At 37.8% G+C, this 13,695-nt stretch overlaps 17 non-coding genes across 17 annotated transcripts; all 17 read right to left on the reverse strand.

Moving 5' to 3' along the window:
- Positions 1 to 91: 91 nt before the first annotated feature.
- Positions 92 to 164, reverse strand: TRNAF-GAA (transfer RNA phenylalanine (anticodon GAA)). The gene has a single exon. It is a non-coding gene; the product is annotated as a tRNA-Phe (tRNA).
- Positions 165 to 979: 815 nt separating this feature from the next.
- TRNAF-GAA (transfer RNA phenylalanine (anticodon GAA)) lies at positions 980 to 1,052 on the reverse strand. The gene has a single exon. It is a non-coding gene; the product is annotated as a tRNA-Phe (tRNA).
- An 811-nt stretch (positions 1,053 to 1,863) lies between these two features.
- TRNAF-GAA (transfer RNA phenylalanine (anticodon GAA)) lies at positions 1,864 to 1,936 on the reverse strand. Its single transcript has one exon. It is a non-coding gene; the product is annotated as a tRNA-Phe (tRNA).
- An 815-nt stretch (positions 1,937 to 2,751) lies between these two features.
- Positions 2,752 to 2,824, reverse strand: TRNAF-GAA (transfer RNA phenylalanine (anticodon GAA)). Its single transcript has one exon. It is a non-coding gene; the product is annotated as a tRNA-Phe (tRNA).
- An 811-nt stretch (positions 2,825 to 3,635) lies between these two features.
- Positions 3,636 to 3,708, reverse strand: TRNAF-GAA (transfer RNA phenylalanine (anticodon GAA)). Its single transcript has one exon. It is a non-coding gene; the product is annotated as a tRNA-Phe (tRNA).
- An 815-nt stretch (positions 3,709 to 4,523) lies between these two features.
- Positions 4,524 to 4,596, reverse strand: TRNAF-GAA (transfer RNA phenylalanine (anticodon GAA)). The gene has a single exon. It is a non-coding gene; the product is annotated as a tRNA-Phe (tRNA).
- Positions 4,597 to 5,407: 811 nt separating this feature from the next.
- TRNAF-GAA (transfer RNA phenylalanine (anticodon GAA)) lies at positions 5,408 to 5,480 on the reverse strand. Its single transcript has one exon. It is a non-coding gene; the product is annotated as a tRNA-Phe (tRNA).
- An 815-nt stretch (positions 5,481 to 6,295) lies between these two features.
- On the reverse strand, positions 6,296 to 6,368 carry TRNAF-GAA (transfer RNA phenylalanine (anticodon GAA)). The gene has a single exon. It is a non-coding gene; the product is annotated as a tRNA-Phe (tRNA).
- A 142-nt stretch (positions 6,369 to 6,510) lies between these two features.
- Positions 6,511 to 6,583, reverse strand: TRNAF-GAA (transfer RNA phenylalanine (anticodon GAA)). The gene has a single exon. It is a non-coding gene; the product is annotated as a tRNA-Phe (tRNA).
- A 596-nt stretch (positions 6,584 to 7,179) lies between these two features.
- On the reverse strand, positions 7,180 to 7,252 carry TRNAF-GAA (transfer RNA phenylalanine (anticodon GAA)). Its single transcript has one exon. It is a non-coding gene; the product is annotated as a tRNA-Phe (tRNA).
- Positions 7,253 to 8,065: 813 nt separating this feature from the next.
- TRNAF-GAA (transfer RNA phenylalanine (anticodon GAA)) lies at positions 8,066 to 8,138 on the reverse strand. Its single transcript has one exon. It is a non-coding gene; the product is annotated as a tRNA-Phe (tRNA).
- An 814-nt stretch (positions 8,139 to 8,952) lies between these two features.
- TRNAF-GAA (transfer RNA phenylalanine (anticodon GAA)) lies at positions 8,953 to 9,025 on the reverse strand. Its single transcript has one exon. It is a non-coding gene; the product is annotated as a tRNA-Phe (tRNA).
- Positions 9,026 to 9,836: 811 nt separating this feature from the next.
- Positions 9,837 to 9,909, reverse strand: TRNAF-GAA (transfer RNA phenylalanine (anticodon GAA)). Its single transcript has one exon. It is a non-coding gene; the product is annotated as a tRNA-Phe (tRNA).
- An 814-nt stretch (positions 9,910 to 10,723) lies between these two features.
- TRNAF-GAA (transfer RNA phenylalanine (anticodon GAA)) lies at positions 10,724 to 10,796 on the reverse strand. The gene has a single exon. It is a non-coding gene; the product is annotated as a tRNA-Phe (tRNA).
- Positions 10,797 to 11,608: 812 nt separating this feature from the next.
- On the reverse strand, positions 11,609 to 11,681 carry TRNAF-GAA (transfer RNA phenylalanine (anticodon GAA)). The gene has a single exon. It is a non-coding gene; the product is annotated as a tRNA-Phe (tRNA).
- An 813-nt stretch (positions 11,682 to 12,494) lies between these two features.
- Positions 12,495 to 12,567, reverse strand: TRNAF-GAA (transfer RNA phenylalanine (anticodon GAA)). Its single transcript has one exon. It is a non-coding gene; the product is annotated as a tRNA-Phe (tRNA).
- Positions 12,568 to 13,379: 812 nt separating this feature from the next.
- On the reverse strand, positions 13,380 to 13,452 carry TRNAF-GAA (transfer RNA phenylalanine (anticodon GAA)). The gene has a single exon. It is a non-coding gene; the product is annotated as a tRNA-Phe (tRNA).
- Between the last annotated feature and the right edge of the window lie 243 nt (positions 13,453 to 13,695).

Raw genomic sequence — 13,695 nt, forward strand, 5'->3', positions numbered from 1 at the left:
TAACATGAAATGATCTTGAAGACCAGAACCTGAACATGGCAGTTTCTGCTGCTAAATTGCTATTCTGTATCAAAAAAACAGCAACTAAATATGCCGAAACCCGGGCTCGAACCAGGGACTTTTAGATCTTCAGTCTAACACTCTCCCAACTGAGCTATTTCGGCTAATTGTGAAAGATGTCAAGCCGTATTTGGGGTTTTAGGCTGGGAAAAAAAAGAGCATTAAGTGTTCTTGATGAACAACACCTGATAATGAAAGATTCTGCTGGTAAATTGCTATTCTGTAACAAAAATACAGCAACTAAACATGCCGAATCTTGGGATCGAACCCAGGACCTTTAGATCTTCAGTTTAATGCTCTCACAAAAGAGCTATTGCGTGTAAGTCTGACGTTTAGAAAGTCTTTTTTGGTGTTTAAGATAAGGCAAACTGATAGAACATCAAGTGTCCTAGAGGGCGAAACCTGAAAATGAAAGTTTCTGCTGCTAAATTTCTTTTTTGCTGAATTGCTACTCAGTAACAAACTGCAAACACCCAAACATGTGGAAACCCACGATCGTACTAGGGATTTTAAGGTCTTCAGTCTATTGCTCTCACAACTGAGCTATTTTGGCAAGCTATACTGATAAGAATGTCTTTTTTTAGGAGCTAAAGATTTTGCAAACTGAAATAACATAAAATGCTTTTCAAGATCAAAACCTGAACACAACAGTTTTTGCTGCTAAATTGCTATTCAGTAGCAAAAGCAAACACCCAACCATGCTAAACCCCAGGATTGAACAAGACACCCTTAGATCTTCAGTCTAATGTTGTCACAACTGAGCTATTTCGCCAAGCTCTACTAATAAGAAATTCTTTTATTGGGGCTAATAATAATGCAAACTGTAATAACATGAAATGTTCTTGAAGACCAGAACCTGAACACGGCAGTTTCTGCTGCTAAATTGCTATTCTGTAACAAAAAAAACAGCAACTAAATATGCCGAAACCCAGGATCGAACCAGGGACCTTTAGATCTTCAGTCTAACGCTCTCCCAACTGAGCTATTTCGGCTAATTGTGACAGATGTGAAGTCGTATTTGGGGTTTTAGGTTGGGAAAAAAAGAGCATCAAGTGTTATTGAAGAGCAACACCTTATAATGAAAGATTCTGCTGGTAAATTGCTATTCTGTAACAAAAATACAGCTACTAAACATGCCGAAACCCGGGATCGAACCAGGGATTTATAGATCTTCAGTCTAATGCTCTCCCAAATGAGCTATTGCAGCTACGTCTGACATTTGGAAAGTCTTTTTTGGTGTTTAAGATAAGGCAAACTGAAAGAACATCAAGTGTCCTAGAGGGCGAAACCTGAAAATAAATGTTTCTGCTGCTAAATTTCTTTTTGCTGAATTGCTACTCAGTAACAAAATGCAAACACCCAAACATGTGGAAACCCACGATCGTACTAGGGATTTTAAGGTCTTCAGTCTATTGCTCTCACAACTGACCTATTTTGGCAAGCTATACTGATAAGAATTTCTTTTTTTGGAGCTAAAGATTTTGCAAACTGAAATAACATAAAATGTTTTTCAAGATCAAAAACTGAAAACAACAGTTTTTGCTGCTAAATTGCTATTCAGTAGCAAAAGCAAACACCCAACCATGCTAAACCCCAGGATTGAACAAGACACCCTTAGATCTTCAGTCTAATGTTCTCACAACTGAGCTATTTCGCCAAGCTCTACTAATAAGAAATTCTTTTATTGGGGCTAATAATAATGCAAACTGTAATAACATGAAATGATCTTGAAGACCAGAACCTGAACACGGCAGTTTCTGCTGCTAAATTGCTATTCTGTAACAAAAAAACAGCAACTAAATATGCCAAAACCCGGGATCGAACCATGGACCTTTAGATCTTCAGTCTAACGCTCTCCCAACTGAGCTATTTCGGCTAATTGTGAAAGATGTCAAGCCGTATTTGGGGTTTTAGGCTGGGGAAAAAAAGAGCATTAAGTGTTCTTGATGAACAACACCTGATAATGAAAGATTCTGCTGGTAAATTGCTATTCTGTAACAAAAATACAGCAACTAAACATGCCGAATCCTGGGATCGAACCCAGGACCTTTAGATCTTCAGTTTAATGCTCTCACAAAAGAGATATTGCGTGTAAGTCTGACGTTTAGAAAGTCTTTTTTGGTGTTTAAGATAAGGCAAACTGAAAGAACATCAAGTGTCCTAGAGGGCGAAACCTGAAAATGAAAGTTTCTGCTGCTAAATTTCTTTTTGCTGAATTGCTACTCAGTAACAAACTGCAAACACCCAAACATGTGGAAACCCACGATCGTACTAGGGATTTTAAGGTCTTCAGTCTATTGCTCTCACAACTGAGCTATTTTGGCAAGCTATACTGATAAGAATGTCTTTTTTTAGGAGCTAAAGATTTTGCAAACTGAAATAACATAAAATGCTTTTCAAGATCAAAACCTGAACACAACAGTTTTTGCTGCTAAATTGCTATTCAGTAGCAAAAGCAAACACCTAACCATGCTAAACCCCAGGATTGAACAAGACACCCTTAGATCTTCAGTCTAATGTTGTCACAACTGAGCTATTTCGCCAAGCTCTACTAATAAGAAATTATTTTATTGGGGCTAATAATAATGCAAACTGTAATAACATGAAATGTTCTTGAAGACCAGAACCTGAACACGGCAGTTTCTGCTGCTAAATTGCTATTCTGTAACAAAAAAAAACAGCAACTAAATATGCCGAAACCCGGGATCGAAGCAGGGACCTTTAGATCTTCAGTCTAACGCTCTCCCAACTGAGCTATTTCGGCTAATTGTGACAGATGTGAAGTCGTATTTGGGGTTTTAGGTTGGGAAAAAAAGAGCATCAAGTGTTCTTGAAGAGCAACACCTTATAATGAAAGATTCTGCTGGTAAATTGCTATTCTGTAACAAAAATACAGCTACTAAACATGCCGAAACCCGGGATCAAACCAGGGACTTATAGATCTTCAGTCTAATGCTCTCCCAAATGAGCTATTGCAGCTACGTCTGACATTTGGAAAGTCTTTTTTGGTGTTTAAGATAAGGCAAACTGAAAGAACATCAAGTGTCCTAGAGGGCGAAACCTGAAAATAAACGTTTCTGCCGCTAAATTTCTTTTTGCTGAATTGCTACTCAGTAACAAAATGCAAACACCCAAACATGTGGAAACCCACGATCGTACTAGGGATTTTAAGGTCTTCAGTCTATTGCTCTCACAACTGAGCTAGTTTGGCAAGCTATACTGATAAGAATGTCTTTTTTTGGAGCTAAAGATTTTGCAAACTGAAATAACATAAAATGTTTTTCAAGATCAAAAACTGAAAACAACAGTTTTTGCTGCTAAATTGCTATTCAGTAGCAAAAGCAAACACCCAACCATGCTAAACCCCAGGATTGAACAAGACACCCTTAGATCTTCAGTCTAATGTTCTCACAACTGAGCTATTTCGCCAAGCTCTACTAATAAGAAATTCTTTTATTGGGGCTAATAATAATGCAAACTGTAATAACATGAAATGATCTTGAAGACCAGAACCTGAACATGGCAGTTTCTGCTGCTAAATTGCTATTCTGTATCAAAAAAACAGCAACTAAATATGCCAAAACCCGGGATCGAACCAGGGACCTTTAGATCTTCAGTCTAACGCTCTCCCAACTGAGCTATTTCGGCTAATTGTGAAAGATGTCAATCCGTATTTGGGGTTTTAGGCTGGGAAAAAAAAGAGCATTAAGTGTTCTTGATGAACAACACCTGATAATGAAAGATTCTGCTGGTAAATTGCTATTCTGTAACAAAAATACAGCAACTAAACATGCCGAATCTTGGGATCGAACCCAGGACCTTTAGATCTTCAGTTTAATGCTCTCACAAAAGAGCTATTGCGTGTAAGTCTGACGTTTAGAAAGTCTTTTTTGGTGTTTAAGATAAGGCAAACTGATAGAACATCAAGTGTCCTAGAGGGCGAAACCTGAAAATGAAAGTTTCTGCTGCTAAATTTCTTTTTTGCTGAATTGCTACTCAGTAACAAACTGCAAACACCCAAACATGTGGAAACCCACGATCGTACTAGGGATTTTAAGGTCTTCAGTCTATTGCTCTCACAACTGAGCTATTTTGGCAAGCTATACTGATAAGAATGTCTTTTTTTAGGAGCTAAAGATTTTGCAAACTGAAATAACATAAAATGCTTTTCAAGATCAAAACCTGAACACAACAGTTTTTGCTGCTAAATTGCTATTCAGTAGCAAAAGCAAACACCCAACCATGCTAAACCCCAGGATTGAACAAGACACCCTTAGATCTTCAGTCTAATGTTGTCACAACTGAGCTATTTCGCCAAGCTCTACTAATAAGAAATTCTTTTATTGGGGCTAATAATAATGCAAACTGTAATAACATGAAATGTTCTTGAAGACCAGAACCTGAACACGGCAGTTTCTGCTGCTAAATTGCTATTCTGTAACAAAAAAAACAGCAACTAAATATACCGAAACCCAGGATCGAACCAGGGACCTTTAGATCTTCAGTCTAACGCTCTCCCAACTGAGCTATTTCGGCTAATTGTGACAGATGTGAAGTCGTATTTGGGGTTTTAGGTTGGGAAAAAAAGAGCATCAAGTGTTATTGAAGAGCAACACCTTATAATGAAAGATTCTGCTGGTAAATTGCTATTCTGTAACAAAAATACAGCTACTAAACATGCCGAAACCCGGGATCGAACCAGGGACTTATAGATCTTCAGTCTAATGCTCTCCCAAATGAGCTATTGCAGCTACGTCTGACATTGGGAAAGTCTTTTTTGGTGTTTAAGATAAGGCAAACTGAAAGAACATCAAGTGTCCTAGAGGGCGAAACCTGAAAATAAACGTTTCTGCTGCTAAATTTCTTTTTGCTGAATTGCTACTCAGTAACAAAATGCAAACACCCAAACATGTGGAAACCCACGATCGTACTAGGGATTTTAAGGTCTTCAGTCTATTGCTCTCACAACTGACCTATTTTGGCAAGCTATACTGATAAGAATTTCTTTTTTTGGAGCTAAAGATTTTGCAAACTGAAATAACATAAAATGTTTTTCAAGATCAAAAACTGAAAACAACAGTTTTTGCTGCTAAATTGCTATTCAGTAGCAAAAGCAAACACCCAACCATGCTAAACCCCAGGATTGAACAAGACACCCTTAGATCTTCAGTCTAATGTTCTCACAACTGAGCTATTTCGCCAAGCTCTACTAATAAGAAATTCTTTTATTGGGGCTAATAATAATGCAAACTGTAATAACATGAAATGATCTTGAAGACCAGAACCTGAACACGGCAGTTTCTGCTGCTAAATTGCTATTCTGTAACAAAAAAACAGCAACTAAATATGCCGAAACCCGGGATCGAACCAGGGACCTTTAGATCTTCAGTCTAACGCTCTCCCAACTGAGCTATTTCGGCTAATTGTGAAAGATGTCAAGCCGTATTTGGGGTTTTAGGCTGGGGAAAAAAAGAGCATTAAGTGTTCTTGATGAACAACACCTGATAATGAAAGATTCTGCTGGTAAATTGCTATTCTGTAACAAAAATACAGCAACTAAACATGCCGAATCCTGGGATCGAACCCAGGACCTTTAGATCTTCAGTTTAATGCTCTCACAAAAGAGATATTGCGTGTAAGTCTGACGTTTAGAAAGTCTTTTTTGGTGTTTAAGATAAGGCAAACTGAAAGAACATCAAGTGTCCTAGAGGGCGAAACCTGAAAATGAAAGTTTCTGCTGCTAAATTTCTTTTTGCTGAATTGCTACTCAGTAACAAACTGCAAACACCCAAACATGTGGAAACCCACGATCGTACTAGGGATTTTAAGGTCTTCAGTCTATTGCTCTCACAACTGAGCTATTTTGGCAAGCTATACTGATAAGAATGTCTTTTTTTAGGAGCTAAAGATTTTGCAAACTGAAATAACATAAAATGCTTTTCAAGATCAAAACCTGAACACAACAGTTTTTGCTGCAAAATTGCTATTCAGTAGCAAAAGCAAACACCTAACCATGCTAAACCCCAGGATTGAACAAGACACCCTTAGATCTTCAGTCTAATGTTGTCACAACTGAGCTATTTCGCCAAGCTCTACTAATAAGAAATTATTTTATTGGGGCTAATAATAATGCAAACTGTAATAACATGAAATGTTCTTGAAGACCAGAACCTGAACACGGCAGTTTCTGCTGCTAAATTGCTATTCTGTAACAAAAAAAAACAGCAACTAAATATGCCGAAACCCAGGATCGAACCAGGGACCTTTAGATCTTCAGTCTAAAGCTCTCCCAACTGAGCTATTTCGGCTAATTGTGACAGATGTGAAGTCGTATTTGGGGTTTTAGGTTGGGAAAAAAAGAGCATCAAGTGTTCTTGAAGAGCAACACCTTATAATGAAAGATTCTGCTGGTAAATTGCTATTCTGTAACAAAAATACAGCTACTAAACATGCCGAAACCCGGGATCAAACCAGGGACTTTTAGATCTTCAGTCTAATGCTCTCCCAAATGAGCTATTGCAGCTACGTCTGACATTTGGAAAGTCTTTTTTGGTGTTTAAGATAAGGCAAACTGAAAGAACATCAAGTGTCCTAGAGGGCGAAACCTGAAAATAAACGTTTCTGCTGCTAAATTTCTTTTTGCTGAATTGCTACTCAGTAACAAAATGCAAACACCCAAACATGTGGAAACCCACGATCGTACTAGGGATTTTAAGGTCTTCAGTCTATTGCTCTCACAACTGAGCTAGTTTGGCAAGCTATACTGATAAGAATGTCTTTTTTTGGAGCTAAAGATTTTGCAAACTGAAATAACATAAAATGTTTTTCAAGATCAAAAACTGAAAACAACAGTTTTTGCTGCTAAATTGCTATTCAGTAGCAAAAGCAAACACCCAACCATGCTAAACCCCAGGATTGAACAAGACACCCTTAGATCTTCAGTCTAATGTTGTCACAACTGAGCTATTTCGCCAAGCTCTACTAATAAGAAATTATTTTATTGGGGCTAATAATAATGCAAACTGTAATAACATGAAATGTTCTTGAAGACCAGAACCTGAACACGGCAGTTTCTGCTGCTAAATTGCTATTCTGTATCAAAAAAACAGCAACTAAATATGCCGAAACCCGGGATCGAACCAGGGACCTTTAGATCTTCAGTCTAACGCTCTCCCAACTGAGCTATTTCGGCTAATTGTGAAAGATGTTAAGCCGTATTTGGGGTTTTAGGCTGGGGAAAAAAAGAGCGTTAAGTGTTCTTGATGAACAACACCTGATAATGAAAGATTCTGCTGGTAAATTGCTATTCTGTAACAAAAATACAGCAACTAAACATGCCGAATCTTGGGATCGAACCCAGGACCTTTAGATCTTCAGTTTAATGCTCTCACAAAAGAGATATTGCGTATAAGTCTGACGTTTAGAAAGTCTTTTTTGGTGTTTAAGATAAGGCAAACTGATAGAACATCAAGTGTCCTAGAGGGCGAAACCTGAAAATGAAAGTTTCTGCTGCTAAATTTCTTTTTGCTGAATTGCTACTCAGTAACAAACTGCAAACACCCAAACATGTGGAAACCCACGATCGTACTAGGGATTTTAAGGTCTTCAGTCTATTGCTCTCACAACTGAGCTATTTTGGCAAGCTATACTGATAAGAATGTCTTTTTTAGGAGCTAAAGATTTTGCAAACTGAAATAACATAAAATGCTTTTCAAGATCAAAACCTGAACACAACAGTTTTTGCTGCTAAATTGCTATTCAGTAGCAAAAGCAAACACCCAACCATGCTAAACCCCAGGATTGAACAAGACACCCTTAGATCTTCAGTCTAATGTTGTCACAACTGAGCTATTTCGCCAAGCTCTACTAATAAGAAATTCTTTTATTGGGGCTAATAATAATGCAAACTGTAATAACATGAAATGTTCTTGAAGACCAGAACCTGAACACGGCAGTTTCTGCTGCTAAATTGCTATTCTGTAACAAAAAAAACAGCAACTAAATATGCCGAAACCCAGGATCGAACCAGGGACCTTTAGATCTTCAGTCTAACGCTCTCCCAACTGAGCTATTTCGGCTAATTGTGAAAGATGTCAAGCCGTATTTGGGGTTTTAGGCTGGGGAAAAAAAGAGCATTAAGTGTTCTTGATGAACAACACCTGATAATGAAAGATTCTGCTGGTAAATTGCTATTCTGTAACAAAAATACAGCAACTAAACATGCCGAATCCTGGGATCGAACCCAGGACCTTTAGATCTTCAGTTTAATGCTCTCACAAAAGAGCTATTGCGTGTAAGTCTGACGTTTAGAAAGTCTTTTTTGGTGTTTAAGATAAGGCAAACTGAAAGAACATCAAGTGTCCTAGAGGGCGAAACCTGAAAATGAAAGTTTCTGCTGCTAAATTTCTTTTTGCTGAATTGCTACTCAGTAACAAACTGCAAACACCCAAACATGTGGAAACCCACGATCGTACTAGGGATTTTAAGGTCTTCAGTCTATTGCTCTCACAACTGAGCTATTTTGGCAAGCTATACTGATAAGAATGTCTTTTTTTAGGAGCTAAAGATTTTGCAAACTGAAATAACATAAAATGCTTTTCAAGATCAAAACCTGAACACAACAGTTTTTGCTGCTAAATTGCTATTCAGTAGCAAAAGCAAACACCTAACCATGCTAAACCCCAGGATTGAACAAGACACCCTTAGATCTTCAGTCTAATGTTGTCACAACTGAGCTATTTCGCCAAGCTCTACTAATAAGAAATTATTTTATTGGGGCTAATAATAATGCAAACTGTAATAACATGAAATGTTCTTGAAGACCAGAACCTGAACACGGCAGTTTCTGCTGCTAAATTGCTATTCTGTAACAAAAAAAACAGCAACTAAATATGCCGAAACCCGGGATCGAACCAGGGACCTTTAGATCTTCAGTCTAACGCTCTCCCAACTGAGCTATTTCGGCTAATTGTGACAGATGTGAAGTCGTATTTGGGGTTTTAGGTTGGGAAAAAAAGAGCATCAAGTGTTCTTGAAGAGCAACACCTTATAATGAAAGATTCTGCTGGTAAATTGCTATTCTGTAACAAAAATACAGCTACTAAACATGCCAAAACCCGGGATCAAACCAGGGACTTATAGATCTTCAGTCTAATGCTCTCCCAAATGAGCTATTGCAGCTACGTCTGACATTTGGAAAGTCTTTTTTGGTGTTTAAGATAAGGCAAACTGAAAGAACATCAAGTGTCCTAGAGGGCGAAACCTGAAAATAAACGTTTCTGCTGCTAAATTTCTTTTTGCTGAATTGCTACTCAGTAACAAAATGCAAACACCCAAACATGTGGAAACCCACGATCGTACTAGGGATTTTAAGGTCTTCAGTCTATTGCTCTCACAACTGAGCTAGTTTGGCAAGCTATACTGATAAGAATGTCTTTTTTTGGAGCTAAAGATTTTGCAAACTGAAATAACATAAAATGTTTTTCAAGATCAAAAACTGAAAACAACAGTTTTTGCTGCTAAATTGCTATTCAGTAGCAAAAGCAAACACCCAACCATGCTAAACCCCAGGATTGAACAAGACACCCTTAGATCTTCAGTCTAATGTTCTCACAACTGAGCTATTTCGCCAAGCTCTACTAATAAGAAATTCTTTTATTGGGGCTAATAATAATGCAAACTGTAATAACATGAAATGATCTTGAAGACCAGAACCTGAACACGGCAGTTTCTGCTGCTAAATTGCTATTCTGTATCAAAAAAACAGCAACTAAATATGCCGAAACCCAGGATCGAACCAGGGACCTTTAGATCTTCAGTCTAACGCTCTCCCAACTGAGCTATTTCGGCTAATTGTGAAAGATGTCAAGCCGTATTTGGGGTTTTAGGCTGGGGAAAAAAAGAGCATTAAGTGTTCTTGATGAACAACACCTGATAATGAAAGATTCTGCTGGTAAATTGCTATTCTGTAACAAAAATACAGCAACTAAACATGCCGAATCTTGGGATCAAACCCAGGACCTTTAGATCTTCAGTTTAATGCTCTCACAAAAGAGATATTGCGTGTAAGTCTGACGTTTAGAAAGTCTTTTTTGGTGTTTAAGATAAGGCAAACTGATAGAACATCAAGTGTCCTAGAGGGCGAAACCTGAAAATGAAAGTTTCTACTGCTAAATTTCTTTTTGCTGAATTGCTACTCAGTAACAAACTGCAAACACCCAGACATGTGGAAACCCACGATCGTACTAGGGATTTTAAGGTCTTCAGTCTATTGCTCTCACAACTGAGCTATTTTGGCAAGCTATACTGATAAGAATGTCTTTTTTTAGGAGCTAAAGATTTTGCAAACTGAAATAACATAAAATGCTTTTCAAGATCAAAACATGAACACAACAGTTTTTGCTGCTAAATTGCTATTCAGTAGCAAAAGCAAACACCCAACCATGCTAAACCCCAGGATTGAACAAGACACCCTTAGATCTTCAGTCTAATGTTGTCACAACTGAGCTATTTCGCCAAGCTCTACTAATAAGAAATTCTTTTATTGGGGCTAATAATAATGCAAACTGTAATAACATGAAATGTTCTTGAAGACCAGAACCTGAACACGGCAGTTTCTGCTGCTAAATTGCTATTCTGTAACAAAAAAAACAGCAACTAAATATGCCGAAACCCAGGATCGAACCAGGGACCTTTAGATCTTCAGTCTAACGCTCTCCCAACTGAGCTATTTCGGCTAATTGTGACAGATGTCAAGTCGTATTTGGGGTTTTAGGTTGGGAAAAAAAGAGCATCAAGTGTTCTTGAAGAGCAACACCTTATAATGAAAGATTCTGCTGGTAAATTGCTATTCTGTAACAAAAATACAGCTACTAAACATGCCGAAACCCGGGATCGAACCAGGGACTTATAGATCTTCAGTCTAATGCTCTCCCAAATGAGCTATTGCAGCTACGTCTGACATTGGGAAAGTCTTTTTTGGTGTTTAAGATAAGGCAAACTGAAAGAACATCAAGTGTCCTAGAGGGCGAAACCTGAAAATAAATGTTTCTGCTGCTAAATTTCTTTTTGCTGAATTGCTACTCAGTAACAAAATGCAAACACCCAAACATGTGGAAACCCACGATCGTACTAGGGATTTTAAGGTCTTCAGTTTATTGCTCTCACAACTGAGCTATTTTGGCAAGCTATACTGATAAGAATGTCTTTTTTTAGGAGCTAAAGATTTTGCAAACTGAAATAACATAAAATGCTTTTCAAGATCAAAACCTGAATACAACAGTTTTTGCTGCTAAATTGCTATTCAGTAGCAAAAGCAAATACCCAACCATGCTAAACCCCAGGATTGAACAAGACACCCTTAGATCTTCAGTCTAATGTTGTCACAACTGAGCTATTTCGCCAAGCTCTACTAATAAGAAATTATTTTATTGGGGCTAATAATAATGCAAACTGTAATAACATGAAATGTTCTTGAAGACCAGAACCTGAACACGGCAGTTTCTGCTGCTAAATTGCTATTCTGTATCAGAAAAACAGCAACTAAATATGCCAAAACCCGGGATCGAACCAGGGACCTTTAGATCTTCAGTCTAACACTCTCCCAACTGAGCTATTTCGGCTAATTGTGAAAGATGTCAAGCCGTATTTGGGGTTTTAGGCTGGGAAAAAAAAGAGCATTAAGTGTTCTTGATGAACAACACCTGATAATGAAAGATTCTGCTGGTAAATTGCTATTCTGTAACAAAAATACAGCAACTAAACATGCCGAATCTTGGGATCGAACCCAGGACCTTTAGATCTTCAGTTTAATGCTCTCACAAAAGAGCTATTGCGTGTAAGTCTGACGTTTAGAAAGTCTTTTTTGGTGTTTAAGATAAGGCAAACTGATAGAACATCAAGTGTCCTAGAGGGCGAAACCTGAAAATAAACGTTTCTGCTGCTAAATTTCTTTTTGTGGAATTGCTACTCAGTAACATAATGCAAACACCCAAACATGTGGAAACCCACGATCGTACTAGGGATTTTAAGGTCTTCAGTCTATTGCTCTCACAACTGAGCTATTTTGGCAAGCTATACTGATAAGAATGTCTTTTTTTGGAGCTAAAGATTTTGCAAACTGAAATAACATAAAATGTTTTTCAAGATCAAAAACTGAAAACAACAGTTTTTGCTGCTAAATTGCTATTCAGTAGCAAAAGCAAACACCCAACCATGCTAAACCCCAGGATTGAACAAGACACCCTTAGATCTTCAGTCTAATGTTCTCACAACTGAGCTATTTCGCCAAGCTCTACTAATAAGAAATTCTTTTATTGGGGCTAATAATAATGCAAACTGTAATAACATGAAATGTTCTTGAAGACCAGAACCTGAACACGGCAGTTTCTGCTGCTAAATTGCTATTCTGTAACAAAAAAAACAGCAACTAAATATGCCGAAACCCGGGATAGAACCAGGGACCTTTAGATCTTCAGTCTAACGCTCTCCCAACTGAGCTATTTCGGCTAATTGTGACAGATGTGAAGTCGTATTTGGGGTTTTAGGTTGGGAAAAAAAGAGCATCAAGTGTTCTTGAAGAGCAAAACCTTATAATGAAAGATTCTGCTGGTAAATTGCTATTCTGTAACAAAAATACAGCTACTAAACATGCCGAAACCCGGGATCAAACCAGGGACTTATAGATCTTCAGTCTAATGCTCTCCCAAATGAGCTATTGCAGCTACGTCTGACATTGGGAAAGTCTTTTTTGGTGTTTAAGATAAGGCAAACTGAAAGAACATCAAGTGTCCTAGAGGGCGAAACCTGAAAATAAACGTTTCTGCTGCTAAATTTCTTTTTGCTGAATTGCTACTCAGTAACAAAATGCAAACACCCAAACATGTGGAAACCCACGATCGTACTAGGGATTTTAAGGTCTTCAGTCTATTGCTCTCACAACTGACCTATTTTGGCAAGCTATACTGATAAGAATTTCTTTTTTTGGAGCTAAAGATTTTGCAAACTGAAATAACATAAAATGTTTTTCAAGATCAAAAACTGAAAACAACAGTTTTTGCTGCTAAATTGCTATTCAGTAGCAAAAGCAAACACCCAACCATGCTAAACCCCAGGATTGAACAAGACACCCTTAGATCTTCAGTCTAATGTTCTCACAACTGAGCTATTTCGCCAAGCTCTACTAATAAGAAATTCTTTTATTGGGGCTAATAATAATGCAAACTGTAATAACATGAAATGTTCTTGAAGACCAGAACCTGAACACGGCAGTTTCTGCTGCTAAATTGCTATTCTGTAACAAAAAAAACAGCAACTAAATATGCCGAAACCCGGGATAGAACCAGGGACCTTTAGATCTTCAGTCTAACGCTCTCCCAACTGAGCTATTTCGGCTAATTGTGACAGATGTGAAGTCGTATTTGGGGTTTTAGGTTGGGAAAAAAAGAGCATCAAGTGTTCTTGAAGAGCAAAACCTTATAATGAAAGATTCTGCTGGTAAATTGCTATTCTGTAACAAAAATACAGCTACTAAACATGCCGAAACCCGGGATCAAACCAGGGACTTATAGATCTTCAGTCTAATGCTCTCCCAAATGAGCTATTGCAGCTACGTCTGACATTGGGAAAGTCTTTTTT

This window comes from Pseudophryne corroboree, chromosome 4 (assembly GCF_028390025.1).
Source record: "Pseudophryne corroboree isolate aPseCor3 chromosome 4, aPseCor3.hap2, whole genome shotgun sequence".
Classification (NCBI taxonomy): domain Eukaryota; kingdom Metazoa; phylum Chordata; class Amphibia; order Anura; family Myobatrachidae; genus Pseudophryne; species Pseudophryne corroboree.